At 33.3% G+C, this 17,645-nt stretch overlaps 1 protein-coding gene and 1 long non-coding RNA gene across 2 annotated transcripts in view; one reads left to right on the top strand and one right to left on the bottom strand.

Annotated features, from left to right (window-relative positions):
* The first annotated feature begins 1,846 nt into the window (after positions 1–1,846).
* LOC126742163 (uncharacterized) lies at positions 1,847–3,364 on the top strand. Its single transcript, XR_007662500.1, has 2 exons — positions 1,847–2,239; positions 2,307–3,364. It is a non-coding gene; the product is annotated as an uncharacterized LOC126742163 (long non-coding RNA).
* A 2,092-nt stretch (positions 3,365–5,456) lies between these two features.
* LOC126742158 (lateral signaling target protein 2 homolog) overlaps positions 5,457–17,645 on the bottom strand; it is an 84,907-nt gene continuing 72,718 nt past the window's right edge. Inside the window, exon 6 of the transcript XR_007662498.1 lies at positions 5,457–5,887. The gene's annotated coding sequence lies outside the window, so the exon portion shown is untranslated. The remainder of the gene's footprint in view (positions 5,888–17,645) is intronic.

Here is a 17,645-nt window from a genome sequence, read left to right as displayed (position 1 = left end):
GAGTGATTTTATTTTTTCTTCTTTCATTTCCAGGAGTGCTCACTATTGTACTACTGGTAGTAGCTTCACTAGTTTCTCTATGAGGTATGAGTTTTGAATTAATAGGTTTTTGTAGTACTGCTGGAGGACACCTAGTACTTTGATTATAACAGATTGACTCAGGTATTATATCCTAAAATCTTTTTAATTAAACTATTTGTTATGCCTAAAGATATATTGTCCTTACTTTATTGCCATTGTCAGTAACATCTGTTGGAACAAATTCAAAAATGTTAACATCTTCAACATTATTAGATGTGTCCTGAATGTCAGTCTTCTTTTTCTTGGGAATTGGTTCAAAATTTTCTTTTTGTGTTATTGTCAAGCTGTCATCCTGGTTAAAATACTTGTCAGAATCAAATTCAGAACTAAACCCTTTCACAGATTTTTCATTTAGAACTTGTAACAATAGATTGTCTACTCTATTGAGAACTATGTCAGGGGGTGCAGGTCCCCCTCCAGTTAAATAAATCTCCTTCTTGTGTTCTGCCAATTTTTTTCTAATATCCTTTTTTTTATTGTCATACAACCTTTTGAGTTGGTCGTGACTTCTAAATGCCAAAACAGGCGTTGAATTGTTAAACTCAGATTCAATTTTTTTCCATATTTCAGCTTTCTCTTCAATGCTAGTTCTATTGGTTCTTTTATCTTTTAAGACTGAAGCGTATTTCATGACAATGTTCATTAAAGATTCTTTCTCCGCGGGTGAAAAGTTGGGGATTCTTGCCAGCTTTTTTTCTGCCATGATAAGCAAAAAAATTGACAAAAATCACTTAATTTTTACTACAACTTATGTTACAGTTATAATAAGTTTTTTTTTGTTTATAATATCCACTTTTATTTTATTTTTGTAACCTCAAAATCTCATAAATCCATCTGATATGCTTTTTTTTTGTGAAAACTAACAGTGTTGCCATATCATAAATCCAGATTAGATAATTCCCGTACGATGCATCATAAATAAAGAAGATTAATGTAATCTCAATTAGCTAAGTACGTTTAGGTTTTAAAACGGTGCATACGGGCATGAATGAACAAAATAAGTTTGCATGTGTAAAGCCATTTTTAGTCAGTTATGTGGCAACACTGCAACGAATCATGTCAGTGAGTCTATGTGTCACCTGTCACCAAGTGAGTTACATTTGTTAAGCCTGAAGGCAAGGACGCGTCCTTATAAGCGTCCCTATAAAACGTAGTAATTCCCTTTAAAAAAGTTGTAAATAAAATGTAAATAGTGTAAATATTAAAAATACAGTCCATTATTTCAAGAACCGGCCACAACATGGTCCGTTAGAGTCGGATATAGGAAAGTGTGCTGCTGTTAAAAAATGCCGAAGCCGAAAGCTAAAGCAGCCATTTTTGTGATTTGTGCAATGTGCCGCCGTCTGTCACTACGGAAAATGGACAGAACAGGTTTATAAGCTTGCCGAGAAGTCAAATGCTATAAAAGGTACGTTTTAAGGGCATTGGCATTCTGTTCCAGCTCCAATTCCCTCCATTTCAAAATTTCGTTTCGTTTTAATCGTTTTTCGAAATCGAAATTGTTGCCTGCCGCCATCTACCAGCATTGTGTAAAGAAGCTGGTCTTAGGAAGTTTAGAAGTTGCTGTCGTAAGATGGTGCTGTACCCTAATGGAAAAAAAAGGTGGTATGGTAAATGGCAAAGTAGAACCCTATATATCTGCTGTCAGCTAGTCAGCTGAGAGACAGACAGTTGCCGTTGTCCAGTCGTTGACAGTTTGACAGTTGTCAAAGTTTTTTATTTTTTCTGTTTTTATTTACAGAGGTTTATTTTGGCATGAGAATATCGTGAATTTTTGTAGAAAATAACATTTTCAGAAAAAATTTACGTAGTGTGCGTCTAGGTTTGTCTGTTTGTACATATTGTTTTTGTGTAATTTAAGTATAGATTTTATAAAATGTTAAGGCAACAAAGTAAAATTTGTTTGGGACAATAACAATCCATCAATTGTAAAAATGAGCCGAAAAGAAGAACTAGCAGTACTAAATGTTGTAAACGAGAGCAGTACAAAAGGTCTTTAAACAGGATACATGCATTCCTTATAGAGCAGAAGGACGAACAATTTATTACTCAAATTAATCTCTTGATTTCTGTTCCCAACCAAAATTTGAGAGGCACTGTAAGGAATGCATGTGGAACTAAGCAAAATGAAGGCATTCCGTCAACGAGGTTGCCAAATGTAAATATCCCTATTTTTAATGGTTCAAATTTAAATGAGTTTAAACTTTTCCAAAACTTATTTATAGCGGTAGTTGATAGGAACAACAGTTTATCAGAGGTAGAGAAGCTGTTTTATCTGCGGTCCTACTTAAAAGGTGAGGCATTAGCTTTGGTTGCCAACCTACCCTTAATTGACGAATCATATAAAGAGGCGCTGTTATTGTTGGACCAGAGGTACAACAATGAATCTGTTTTGGTAAGTTATCAAATTTATAAGATACTTGACATACCACCAGTAACAAAAAGTACTAGCAATAATTTAAGGGAGTTTGTTTCAAACATAAAGCAACAAGTTACTGCTCTTAAAAATCTCGGGGAACCAACAGATAGTTGGAATACTATTTTAGTATGTTTATTATCAAGAAAATTAGACCCGTACACAAACAAATGTTTTCAATTTGATAGGGATAATTCAAAGCTACCAACTCTTACTGAATTGCTTCAATATATTGAAAATAGAGCCCTAGCGTTAGAGTCTGTGACCACGGTTGACAATGTAAATAGTGTAAATATTAAAAATACAGTCTATTATTTCAAGAACCGGCCACAACAGAATATATGGGAACCAAGATGATAAGTGTTCTACACTCAACTCTGGTATACCTGAAAGATCTAATGAACAACAAGCTAATATGCAGTTTCTACGGATGCAACTGCGCTCTAGGAGGCCTATATCAACGCAACAAGTTGAAGAAATTGCAACGATCGCTCTAAGGTATAACGGAAAGTTAGAAAATTGTCGACCTGGCTAAAGCGGATTCCCAAGGCAGTCGTACGTAGTAGTTTTGCAATCGGTTGCGTGTATGCGTCGTCTAGCGCAATTTTTCAAGTTTACAGTCATATTTACGTCGCTGGTCAAAAATAATATGGATGTTGTTCATGAACAAAGGGTTAACATTAAATTCTTTGTTAAACTTGGGAAAAACTTGTGTGACGAGTCATGGGTATGATCTAGAAACAAAACGCCAGAGTTGTGAATGGAAAGGACCTGGAGAGCCACGACGAAAAAACGCACGAAAGGAAAAATCAAAACGATGATTACCGTCTTTTTTGATTGTCAGGGCATTGTTCATATGGAATTTTTGCCACCAGGCAGAACTGTTAACAAATAAAGTATTATCCGGAAATTTTGAAACGTCTCCGTGAACGTGTAAGACGATGTCGTCCAGAGTTGTGGAGAAGCCATTCCTCGATCTTGCATCACGATAACGCGCCCTCCCACACCGCCTGCGTTGTTCGTCAGTTTTCTGCCCAAAACAAGATGAATATTATCAACCATCCTCCTTACTCCCCTGACCTCGCTCCATGCAATTTTTTTTCTCGTCTTTCGATTGAAGGAAGTCATGCGGGGACGTTATTATGGAAGTGTAGAAGAGCTGAAGTGAATTTCGACTTGAAATTCGTGAATTGAAATGAATTCCAGGGACCCTGTCAGCAATGGAAGCATCGATGGAATAAATGTGTTTATGCAGAAAGGTCACACTTTGAAGATGACCTTGATTTGAATGAAAAGGTATATTTCATGAGTAAAATTATATGTCTACTTAATTAATTGCCATATGTCGTATATCGACAAAATGTGAAATGAAACTTGAGATTCCCGTAATAGTCGTACAACAATGTAGAGGACTTGCAATGGGTGCGCCACGGCTATCGAAAAGCTAAGGGACTGCAAACAGGCTTCCGCCGCGTCTGGTATTAAAAGAGAATGATACTAAAGCCTTTGCATAGTCTTGCGGCATGAGATTATTACAAAACGCTTCAAAGAAGAAAAGGCATATTATAGGAAAGCTATTAATACTTAGGGTATCAAACCTTACAAGGATAGAAAGCAGCACTACTCATCATGAAGTATGGACTATTCACAAGAAACGTTACTTCGAACTGTACAGTACAGTACGAAGGTAAGTACGGCAAAAAAAGCCAACCGCTTCCCTTGGTTCTGATTCTTCTGTCCTCGAATTCGAATTCTTTGTTAACATTCATGTGGAATCCTGATGCAGAAACCAATTTCTGCATCCCAAAAGCCTAGAAGACAACTCTATGGCCATGCCCAGGGAAAACCGAACTGGCTCACGTAAGTGCATACAGTGCAGTCAGGCTAATCTTACATTGGAATAAGGAAAACCTTAGCCATCCTGACCATATGGTATCCTACAGATACTGTCCAAGGCAATCCAGGAACTCCCAGAAGCCAACATCAGTAGCAGCGAAGAGGCCTGATGGCTCCAAACTTCATCCTCTAAAAAGTCTTTGCGCAAATGCAGAAGAAATTTACGCAATTGGAGAGCGACAAACCTTTTAAAACCTTCCCTTATTCCTTAGATGAAACATGAAATCCAAAACTTTACCATAGAAACCTCAATTTTATTCAGCAAGTAGCTGTATTTAAGCCATGACTTGCTCGAGCAGAACATGATGAGGCTTTAAGGATAGAGCTAAGTAAAGCAACACTATTTTTAACACAGCAAGCCAATAAACAATTTCTGAAGAGGGATTTGAATCATTCGATCGTTTGATCCGATCAATTCCGATGATCGATCCGATGGAACCGCAGTTCTTTCAATCGGATTAAATTGCAGATTAAATGAGCTTGAAATCTTGACGGAAACCTGGTAATTCATTTTAGTAAAAATCAAAATATATAACAAACTTTTACCATATTGATGTAATCGTTAAAAATGATGGTTATGACCATTTCCCTCTGCTTTAAATATATTTATTACCTCTAAATTTAAAAAAAAAATTATGGTCTTTGAGGTTTACAGGAAATTTATTAATGTGTACATATTAGTAAGTAAATACTAATATGTACACATTAATACATTTCCTGGAATTAGTAGGTAAATACCCATTCATTAATATCTAATAGAAATAAATTTACATAAAAAGCCCTTAAGTTAAAGAGAGAACAATAATGCTTCACCAATTCACCATTTGCTCTTGCCTCTAAGAGGCGAAATGGAATATGTCGCACGTTTCGTCTTTTCTATGTTCTATTTAGTCCAATCTCTTAGTGAGTAGAGGAAGAACTAGTAGAAACGCTAATGTTCTCTTTTTACCTTGTGACTCTTTTTACCTCTAACATAAATTGGCGCGTAATTTGAATGGGAATTTTAAATAGTAGTTTTAGTAGCTTTAGGTTATGTCATTAAATTTAGAATGAAATAAATAAATAAATAGTAGCATATATTGACATTTTCGATCATATACAAGACTTTTATCCCAGGCTTCTAAAAAATACTTAATAAAAGGTTATTAACCTCCGTACAAAACGTCTACAAGTCATAAATTGTATTTTCGTCACAGATAATATTTTATGAAGTCAAAACCTAATTTGGAGGCAACGCCTGAGCAAAACTGCATATAGTCAGGGTAAATCAACACTGGCAGATAACAATGTGTATATTCTTATAAAAAAATAATCTCACAACCGTAAGTACAGTATGCCTATGCACTGTTTAACATTGCGCTGGTCTTCTCGGATTCCTTAGAGTCGACATTGAACAAGTAATAATTCAGTTTGGTAGTGGGAAGAGTTTTGTGGGACTGCATGCATTTTTGGATACTAGCGAAGCCAAGTGGTTTGGATATTGTAGTGAGAACTCTGCAAAATATAACACATTATAGTGTTTCCTCTAATAAAGATTTATAACTCGACATCAGGACGTTAATGGTGATTTCCAATCAACCCAAAGACGAAATTTTATTTATGACAACTGTTTAAACTTAAACTAATAATTAGTTTAAACTATAATTGTTATTTTTAAATTACCGGATTATGATTAGGGTTTACCAATAGGCAGTATCCACTTGCAAAAGTTCACTACGCAATGTTTGTATGGGGCGTTAAATTTTATCGAATTTGTGCAAGTAATAAATGTATTTAAATTATATTTTTAATTTAAACATTGTAACAAAACTGGTATTTACCCAGATAGCACCGGATGTCGAATGGACAATCAGTTCATTATGTCCAAACATAAAAGTATAAAAATTAATATCCATTGAACATCTTTGTCATTCGATATTCGCCGCTTATTAATGCTTAAGTTTTATTTAAAAATGAGAATGGATAACATTTAATTGGAAAACCCTTTACAACATAACTCTAATATGAAAAAATCGTTATTTTAACTTATAAAAAATATAAACTACAAATCCGCTGAAATGATTTTTTTTTAGCTAAGGATTGATCATTTTTAATATACCCAGCTTTATAGTAATGTAAAGTTAGTGTCTGTTAATGGAACTAGCTCAATTTATTCTTATCTTATTTATTCTTCGTAGTGTAAAACTCGATTTTTATTTTGAAATATTTCCATTTTTTTTAAATTCGTTCAAACGGCATGACACAAAACATTATGAACACGATACCAAAAATGAGGATTTAGTTTGGGGATGTTTTGGTAGTGTCAGAGATCTGGCAAACATTTTTTATAAGAATATGATATTTTCTTATCAAAAAGGAAACTAACACTGGTAAATGGTTTAGTACAACATAACCACACGCCGTAAAATTAGGTAATATTTCTGCAAAAGGTGGCAGGGATGTAAGCAATTTGTTTGCTCAATCTTTTAAGAGTGTTTATAATACATCAAATCCAGCTGTTTTTAATAAAAGTAATATTAAAATATACGAAATTTCAGAAAATAAAATCCTTGAGATATGTAAAAATTTAGATGTAAATAAATGTCCTGGGCCAGATAATATTCCACCTATCTTGGTAAGGAACTGCGCAAATAGCTTGGTCAAGCCACTAGGCATTATATTCAATAAGTCGTTAAGATCAGGAGTTTTTCCTCAAAAATGGAAATTAAGCGAAATTTCACCAATTTTTAAAAATGGTGATAGGGAAGACGTGACAAACTATCAGCCCATTAGCAAGTTATGCATTTTTGGCAAAATCCTGGAAAAAATTATGTACGACACAATTTTTCCGAGTGTAAAACATAGAATTATTCAAGAACAGCATGGTTTTTACCCTAAAAGATCTCTTGAAACAAATCTACTATGCTTTTCAGAATTTGTCACTAGAACAATAGATAACAAAGGTCAAGTGGATGTGATATATACCGACTTCAGTAAAGCATTCGACAAAATTGATCCTGAAATATTAATACAAAGGCTTGAAGAAGTCGATGTTGATCCTGCAATAATTAGATTATCCTGTTCCTATAATACAGGTAGAAAAAGTAGAGTAACTATTGATGGCCATAAATCCGAGTGGTTTGACATAACGTCAGGTGTACCGCAAGGCAGTCACCTGGGTCCGTTGTTTTTTATAATATATATAAATTCAATAAAAAAATGTTTTAAACACTGTAAAATATTACTTTTTGCAGATGATTTGAAAATCTACTTAAAAATCGAGACCATGGATGACTGCCTCAAAATCCAACAAGACCTTTTGCGCCTTGAACAATACTGTCAGAAAAATCGTCTCTTTCTAAATTCTGCAAAGTGCTTTTGTATTTCTTTTACAAAAAATATTACCAAAATAATATCGCCTTACTCTATAAATAGCAGTAATCTAAACCGAGTTGTACAGATTAGAGATCTGGGAGTAATCCTGGATGAAAAATGGACTTTTAAATCTCACATTGAGCGAGTGATATGCGAGTCCAATAAGATGGCTGGTTTCATAAAAAGAAATTCAACGGATTTTAAAAACCCAAATTCAATTATCTCCTTATATAATGCTTTTGTCCTCAGTAAACTTTCTTTTGCCTCAATAATATGGAATCCGAAGTACAATGTAGACATTACGCGCCTAGAGCGGGTACAAAATAGGTTTCTAAAATATCTATGATTTAAGACTTATTTATACGAGCCAAATTTAAATTTTTAACTCTTGAATACAGAAGAAATATCACAGATCTTTTTACGCTTTATAAAATAGTAAATTGTCACGTCGATTTACATTATCTTCTATCTCACATTAATATACGGATACCAAGGCAAAATGCAAGAAACCGATACTTGCTTGCAGCTGATTTTTATCGAACCAACGTAGGACAGAACTCTCCACTTTCTAGAATTCAAAATGTTTTTAATTTTTACAACAATTTTCTGAATTCGGATATTTTTGGAACGCCGATAGGATCCTACAAACGCCAATTAAAAACCTACTTTTTAAAACAGATAGAATAATTTTATTTTTGTTTATTTAATTCAGAACTTGTAACAGTTTACGCTCTATTTAATCTCATTAGTGTATTCATCTAAATTTCCCTTTTCTTTTTGATTGTATCTACACACGTAACATGTAAATTTAAGACAATGTTTGGTAAACCTATCATAATTTTGTTATATATACACAGTGGATGCTTTTTTGGTACTTGTGTACTGTTCGCAACCTGAACTTGTAATAAATAAATAAATAAATAGTACCCATAAAATAACCGTTGAAGGAATTTTTCGTTACCTAAATCAGTTGGTCTGTAAACGCTTCAGTGACAAGTAGTGTCTCTGTCTTGTGTCCATATTTGTGTCGTGCCGGGCAATTAGAGAGAAATACAAAGTGAGGGTTTTCACACAGCATTATTTTACCTAATGTAATTTATTAAGTAACTCATTAATATTCAATATGCGCATCCTTCTGAGCTAAGTGGAGAAAGCTGATGCCTTGGTACGTTAAACACCGCTATGGGGATATCACCATGTGCACCCGTAGCGCCGGTTTGTTTGTTTGGGACTGGGTACCTGGTCGGTTGTTGGCCACATCAACAAATTTTTGCTTTGTGGTTAAAGAAGGACATCAGTTGTTAGTTATTTTGCGTTATCAAACATGATTAACCTTTCCTTAGTGATGTACGGTCTGTCGCACCGACGCCACTGCTGCATAGTGATACGAAACTATTGATAGCACTATCGATAATATCGATATTTTTGGCTATCGAAAACTATCGATAGTTTGTTCAAATATCGCCCGCGCGATGTACGGTGACTCGATTACATTTTCTTTGCGGCGTGAAATACTAAATCCTTGCCCATTGCGCGAAGATTTTCTGCATTCATTTATTACATGACTACGGTCTACGACGCGCCAGTCCGCCAGTTGTTTTACGTGTTTAGCCTAAACAAAAAAAAAGAAGAAGAAGAAGTGACTAACCCCTAACCTAACTTTATTTTTTATTTGTTTTTAAAATAAATATTTATTTGTGCTGGTTATTGAGTTGAGTGGATTATTGAATATGTGTGGTTTATACTATACTTAGTGTGGACAAAAATGGACAAATTTATAATAACTTCCAATTGTTTAAACAAGAAGAGAAACAAAGGTGAGTTTTTCATTTAGTTCTCTTCAGAATTAAAAACTAAAATTATTTTGTGTTTTTATAAAAATATTATTCTAGAAACGAATAGTGACTCTGGTGATGATTCCCCGAGTATAACTGAAAGTGAAAGAGCAGGGCTCAGTAATACTGTTAATTATAATGAAGTAATAAAAGAGAAGAAAATAAAAATATCTAGTGTGTGGGGATAATTTAAAGCATCAAGTCGACTCGTACAACGAAGACTATAGTAACTCATTTTTTTGGTTTTTTGAGTTACTATAATGCGGCGCATGTATTTACTAAAAGCTTTGCCGAGGGTAAATATGGTATGTCTAAAGGCAGAAGTTAGGCAACCAGAAAAGCTGCCATAAAATATCGTAAGTCATTTTTGGCTGTAAAATACAACGAATACTATATTATCTCGATTTACTATACTTAAACAGGTGCTCAATTCCCATGAAGACTAATATAATATATCGAGTTGCTATAGTATTCGACGTAAATATTGTTGGTAGGTAAAACTTACTATAATTTTATTGTGTGCCGGTTTTGAGGTTAAGATGTCACTGTTGTTGCAGGTTGCAATATTGAGTATTGTGTACGTATTTACTTTGTTTTAAAGTGTAATTAATATGAGTTCAAGACGGAAAAAAATATTGGAACTGCTGAAATCATCTAATCAAATTGTCAAGGATCCTACACAAAGTAATTTAGAATGTAACACGTTGCAGAATCCAGGTAGAAACCACTACTATTTTATTGTTTACAAAATTATGGTATCCTTTATTCTAATATTGTTACTTTTAGGAAGTCCTAACAACTTGGAACTCTTGAGTTTGCTCCAAGATGATCCTGGACCATTAGGCTATTTAATGTCTAGTAATAATATCTTGCAAAAATCTGGTAAGTGTTTAATTTATATTTTTATTTTAACCGTAATCTGCTGTATTATTTATTTAGTCATGTATTATTCTGATAATTCAGTTTACAATAAGATTCTGATAATTCAGTTTTGGATCCTGACTACATTGAAGAATCTGAGGAATTATCAGAGTCAGAGAAAGAAGAACTACTCCCGTTATCTAGCATCAGAGAAAAAATGGCACAGCAAAAGCTTTCAATTCAAGAAACACCTGCCGAAACAACTATTAGAAGAAAACGGAAAATTCAACAAAAAGAAAAACAATTTAGGAAGCGAGTACGAAACGAAAGTGAGTGGATTGACATCAAAGCTAAAAAGGAATTAAATTTAGGATAGGAACACAGAAATAGAAAAGGGAAATTAATACCAGGCCGACGAATGAGAAATCCTTGTCCAGAAAAATGTAGATCTAAGTGCACTACAAAGGTAACTGAGCAAAAGAGAAGGGAAATATTTGATTTATTCTGGAAAATAGCAGATCACACCAAACAATGGGAATACATAGCAAAATTGGTGACTTTGGAAGATAAAAAAGTTAGTAAAAAGGGTGAGTGAATTCGACTATTTCTATACGAGTCTAGAACGGTCACCAGGATCAGCACCATACTGGACCCAAGATTTAAAGAGGAGGGGTTCTGAAGCTTAGAGAATGCTAATCAGGCTTCTTGTTTTCTGGAGCAGGAAATAAGTCTATGGGTCAAGAGTACAAAAGCAAACCAAGCAGCTGGAGGAAGTGACAGTGAAACAGCAATGTCTACTGTGACAGAGTTCTCCAAAATCAGGCCTCTTTGGTTTTATGGCTGAAAAAATACAACAAAAGACACGAAATCATCATGCTGACGCAATTATTATCAAAAGGCAATACTTATAAAGACAAAATCTGCCAGAAGAAAGTGATCCATTATTATTCTGGAAGGTAATTTTTAATTTTATTTCGGTGATACCTATAATAAATATGACACTTCTTATTTTCAGGTCAACAATTGTGAATTAAATCCAATGCTTGAATTAGCATTGAAGTATTCTTGCATACCAGGCTCTTCCGTTGAGTCGGAGAGAAATTTCAGCTCAGCTGGACTTTTAAAAGCGCGACAGAAGATCTAGGATCAAAGCAAAATATCTGGATATGCTGATTTTTCTGAATAAAAATGAATCCGCTTTAAAGACAGAATAGTTCTTTAGACTTAATATAAATTTATATAAATAAAGATGGGTTCAATCATTGAATATTTTATTCCTTATAAAAATTACAAATAATAAAAAATATTTAACTCTCGATAATAATTATCGATGGTTTCTGAGAGAACTATCGAAAAATATCGAGAGTCTACTACTGCTGCATCGTCATTATGACATTACGGCACGAACTTATAATAAATATATATATATATATATATATATATATATATATATATATATATATATATATATAAATATACTGGACTGCCAATGCATATGCACTTTAAAAATCCCTTCTTACGCATTTCCATTATCATCCAGCTACTACCAATTTTTTTTAAAAAACGTAAATATTTTTTTAGTGTTTGTTGTGTTTACTATTACATCTGACCGAGCATCTGACTTTCATTTTTCCTCTTTCATTCTTTATGTAATTATGTACAATATTACTTATATCTATAATCCAGTTTTTTCCAAAGTAAATATGTAGACACACTTTTTAATTTTAATTGCAAAAATATTGTCTTGCATTTATGATTTATTATATAAATGTATCTATAGATTTCCAAAAGATGAGCAACTTAGAAGCCAATGGTAGACAGTAATTGGCAGAAAGGACACCACCAGTAATCTTGCTTACCAGAAAGTGTGCTCTGATCATTTCTCAATAAATGATTACAAACCTATTAAGAAAAAGAGGATACTGAAAATAGGTAGCATTCCATCAAAAAATCTAATCAATATGAAAACTCGCATAAACACTGAAGATTGTTTCACTGAATTTATGAAAAGATATTATGTTGATAATTTTGAGACATCCAAAAAAAAAACTGGCCAGATTCAGATACAAATGCTGTACACTTGGAAATACAAAAAGGTGGTGAATCAGAAGGAAAACCCAATAGATAAATTATACAATACTAATTTAAAAAAAAAACTATTACAATGCTTATTTGCTTTTTAATATTAGATTAAAACAATATTAGAAAAAAGCCCTTGTAGAAGTGCAGTGTCCGATTCTTTTAGTACTTTTTATTTAGTAATTTATCTTGATAACATTTCAATTCTCTGCAACTTTTTTATTTTTAAAGTTATTAAGGTAAAATAAAAACCAGAATGAATGATTGCCAAATTTTTTTCCAAGTATTCGGTGAAACAAATGACAAGTTTTTGACTTAAAAGTCTTATATCTATTAAAATGCAACACACTTTATATTTTCTTCATCCATCTGTTTGTGATTTATTGGAAAAATTATGGACCTTAATTTTTGGGTGCTCTAACTGACATTGACGTAAATAATGTTGTTTGTTAAGTTGTTGTAATAACTTTTATCATTAAGATGGTATTTAGCAAGTTTAGCATCTTTAAAAAAAGCAATATGCCTTAAGCATCTTTAGTTTATATATTTCTAATATATCTAGTCTTGTGGATTAAGATATAAGGACTGGTATGTCATTATAATCAGAAAAACATTCATAAAAAACATAGGTCGGTTTTATATGTCAAAAAGTTGTTAGTCTGCTGTTTGACTAATAACTTGGAAAAAACTCGGCTACCAACTATCTACTCTGCTTGTTTTGGAATAAAATTCAGAATGAGATGAAAATTACTAAAAGCAAGAAAATTACAGTGGGTGGATCAAAATGTTGATTAAGATAAATTGTACACTTGATACTAATATTAATGGATACATTTACAATTTTTCAGTTTAACTCCAGAACATGACAAAAAGGAAATAATAGTCTTAAGGAAAAATATAAAGACTTTAAAAGCAAGATATCAAGTCGTTAGAAGAACAAATAAAAGATGCAAGCTGGCCATCAAGTCTCTTAAACAAGTTGTCTGCATTTAAAAAAATAAATTTTCATTAACAAATAATGCCATTGAGGTCTTGGAATCAACATTTTCAAGTGTGTCACTTCAATTGATGAAAAGAAATTATTGAAAATAGTTCTACAAAGAATAAGAAAAAAAAAAGTTACTAGAACAAAGTACCCTGAGGTGTTAAGAAGTTTTGCTATGACTCTCCAGTTTTACAGTTCTAAAGCATATAATTATGTAAGAAAAACTTTTGACTTGGTTTTGCCAGCACCTTCCACAATTAGATCTTGGTCAGCAAAGGTGGATTGTACCCCAGGATTTACGCAACCTTCCCTTATCGCTTTAAAAATTGCATCAAACTCATTTCAATCATAAAATTGTGTTCCTCTATTAGGGTGCTTAATAATGGATGAGATGTCTATAAAAAAGAAATCTCTTTACATACTCGAAGAAATTGGGGGTTATGTTGATATAGGAGCTAGTATGTCTAATGATGACCAGGAAGAAGCATCACAAGCTTTAGTTCTGATGGTGGTTGGGGTAAATTACCATATTAAAATACCTATTGGGTATTTTTTCATTATTGGGTTAAATGGCGATGAAAAAGCCAACCTGATTAAAGAAGCTTTATACCAAATAGATAAAACAGGCATCAGAATTCTAAAAGAAATAAAATGGGAATATATTACAAGATTATATCAACTACAAGTAGAAAAGGGGCTCTACTTAGCAAATAAATTACGAAAGGAACACATAGAGTGGAAAAAAAGCAATAATGAAGGTAAGCTCTGGACTGAAGAGTTTGTTTCACATTTGTCAAATATAATCTTAACTACCTACAACAATATGTACATATATTCATTTTAAAACTCACATAAGAAACCATATAAATCATATCCATAATACAAGATCAAGGGCTAGAGGTGATTTATACATTCCTAGCAGTTTAAAAAATATAAATTTAAAATTCTTTGTATACTTAGCACCAAAAACCTATAATCTTCTGCCTTGCACATTAAAAAAATTAAAAAATAAATCAAAATTTAGCAAGGAATGCAATAAGTATGTTCATAACCATTACCAAGATTTTGCCACTGTTTACTAATGTAGGATAGTTAGTTTTTATACTTGTATATAATAAGTAATAATAAGTGTTATGCAATTTTTGAGAGACGTAGGTGTTTAGGACTAAAAGGACAAAAATATTTCATTTAAAACTAGGACAAAAAATATAAAATCGAGAGCAGGATTTATCACAATAGTTTTAAGCAAGTTTATTATAATTCGGAAAATAGAACCAACTTTTTTTTGAAACAACAGCGCACACAGGTGTGTTATGAACACCTAGGAGTTCATTTAAGATAGATACAGTGTAATAATATATATATATATATTTTGTTCGTACATAATTTTTCTTTTTATAAAATTACTGTAAATAAATGTGGCAGGGAGTCAGGGTGTACTGATCCCTCCAAATAACAATAACAAATAACTTTGATTATCTTGAGAAAATATTGGAGGAATATAAATTTTCTTCTGAAAATATTTACAATATGGATGAATCTGGGTTGTCGACAGTTCCTTCAAGAAGTATTAAAATTTTTGCTACAAAAGACAGAAAGCAGGTGGGCATACTGACAAGCGCAGAACAAGGTCAGCATCTCACAATTGCATGCTGCTTTAATGCTGTTGGGACTTACATTCCACTTGTGTTACTCTTTCCTAGAAAAAACATGAAGAATGAGTTGATGGACCACGGTCCACAGGAAGCTTTAGGTTTAGCACAGGAAAGTGGTTGGATGACTGGAGAAAGTTTCCTAAAATATTTAAAACACTTTGTCAAATATGCCAGACCATCTCCTACAAATAAAATTCTTCTCCTGTTAGATGGACATAGCAGCCACAAAAATTATGCGGCTCTAACATATGCCAAAGAAAACGGCATCATCGTATTTTGCTTTCCACCTCACTGCACCCACCGGGTACAGCCGTTAGACGTGTGTTTTTTTTTGGATCACTTACAACATATTATAACCAAGAATTATCCCGTTGGCTTAAATCTCATCCGGGAAGAATGGTTACCCATTTTCAAATCGGTGGTATACTAAGAGAAGCCTACAACAAGGCCGCCACTATAGGAAATGCTGTTAATGCATTCAGTAAGACTGGCATATATCCGTTCAATAAAGACATTTTTCCACACTGGATGTTTCAACCAGCAGACGTCACAAATATTCCAGACAATGAACAAGGAAATACAGAAGATAATACACACAGAAAATCCTCAAATTTCTGGAGCTGACATTACACACGCTGCAGGAACCTCAACACAGAAACCCGCAAAAATGTCAATAAAAGATATTTCTCCACTTCCCGTTGCTCCTTCGATATTAAAAAGTAGAAAGCCGAGAAAGGGAGGAAAATATGGCGTGCTTAATACAACACCTAAAATTGAACTTGCCAAAGCAGCGATTATCGAAAAAGAAGCAGCAATCTTGAGAAAATCGGCTAGAGCAGCAAAAAGAAAATTACCTGTCATTGATGAAAGTGATGAAGAACCTGAAAATTTTCAAGTCGCTGCTGACGACGAATATGACGTTGCGTGCCTTTATTGCAATGAATTATATTCGCTGTCACGCTCCAACGAAGACTGGATTCGCTGTCAGCAATGTGCAAGGTGGTGCCATTCTGAATGCGCTGGAGTTAGCAGAAGGGTAAAATATTTATATGCGATCTATGCAAATAAAATATGAAGATACCGTTTTATATCATAAAAGTATTTTGTGTTTTGTAGTTAAGTTTTCGCTTTTAAAAAAATTGCATTTGGTCTTTTTTTGCCTGTATTTTACACGATATAGGTTTATTTTTCATTACACGGGTATAAATAATATTACCAATAAAGAATTAGGTTTTATAATTTTTAAGGATTTTCATTTATATTGGCTAGGGTGAGATGACATAGTAGTATGCCATCTTACCCTAAGCTGTTGGTGTGAGATGGCATAGCAGCACATTTTTTTAAATATCTAGAAAAAAATATCTATTTGAATTAAAGACATTTTAGCTGGCTATAGGCAAAGAATCTAATATAAAATAAAAGCTAACTTGTTTTTTTTTCAACAATATATTTTAATTTTCCAAAATTAACTCCGTCAACCAAAAAGTATGCCATGTCAGGCACAATTCCCCTATGTGCACCATGGCACTTTACGTGTTAAAAGCCTTAAAAGATAACATTGAAGAAGAGATCGCTAATTTGGAGCCAGATGTTTTGCGAGCCACAATTGAAAATGCCGTAAAACGAGCGCAATTATGCAACAACTCGGAAGGTGGCCATTTGAGCGATATAATTTGTTCCAATTAATGTCATCAATCTTATACTTTCAAATAAACTTATTTTGACAACAGAGCTCTTTTTTTTTCAATTTATAACAAAATGGCTGTCGGTTTAAATTATGAAATTACTTTTGCGCCACCTGGTATATCAATAAATACCAGTTTATTCACAATCGGCCTGTCTAATAATTAGCATATATCATAGGTTATGGGCCCAGAAATTAATTAGGCAGGTTGTGCGAAAGGTGAACATTTTGTTGTGGTTGTGGAACCTGGAAATTTGGGAATGCAATTTGGCAACTAGAAAGCAGGAACAAGCAGTAGGAAAATGCCAGAAACACAGCAGCAGCAATTATTTTAGGTTAAGCCCTCTGACTCTGACTGGTAATTCCTTTTCAAATTGGGAATTTAGAATCAAATTACTCCAGGAACAACCAAGAGAGCTAAATGTCCTAACAGAAAATTCTCTCACGTTTGCCAAAAGTGATGTCAAGGCAAGAACAATTATTATACAATGTGTAGCAGATAACATCTTGGAAATCCTTAAAGCAAAAACTACTGTAAAGCAAATCATGGAATCTTTGTATATGACTTATTCAAAAAAGGTGTTTCTACACAAGTAGTTGCAGAAAAAATTTCGAGTCCTGAGGTTTCATGTTGGCAACCTAGATGTATTTCTCACTGAATTTGATCAGATTGTAAGTGAGTAAGTGAGTTGAAAGCAGCAGGAGGAACAAGAGGTAAAATTATTTTTAGTTTGCATAGATTTTTGTCAACCTTTTAACCATGTCACATTAGTTTTTTTCTACTCGATATAGGCGCTAT

This window comes from Anthonomus grandis, chromosome 11, assembly GCF_022605725.1.
Source record: "Anthonomus grandis grandis chromosome 11, icAntGran1.3, whole genome shotgun sequence".
Taxonomy (NCBI): domain Eukaryota; kingdom Metazoa; phylum Arthropoda; class Insecta; order Coleoptera; family Curculionidae; genus Anthonomus; species Anthonomus grandis.
The sequence above is the reverse complement of the archived record's forward strand: the minus strand, read 5'-3'. Positions and strand labels throughout refer to the sequence as shown.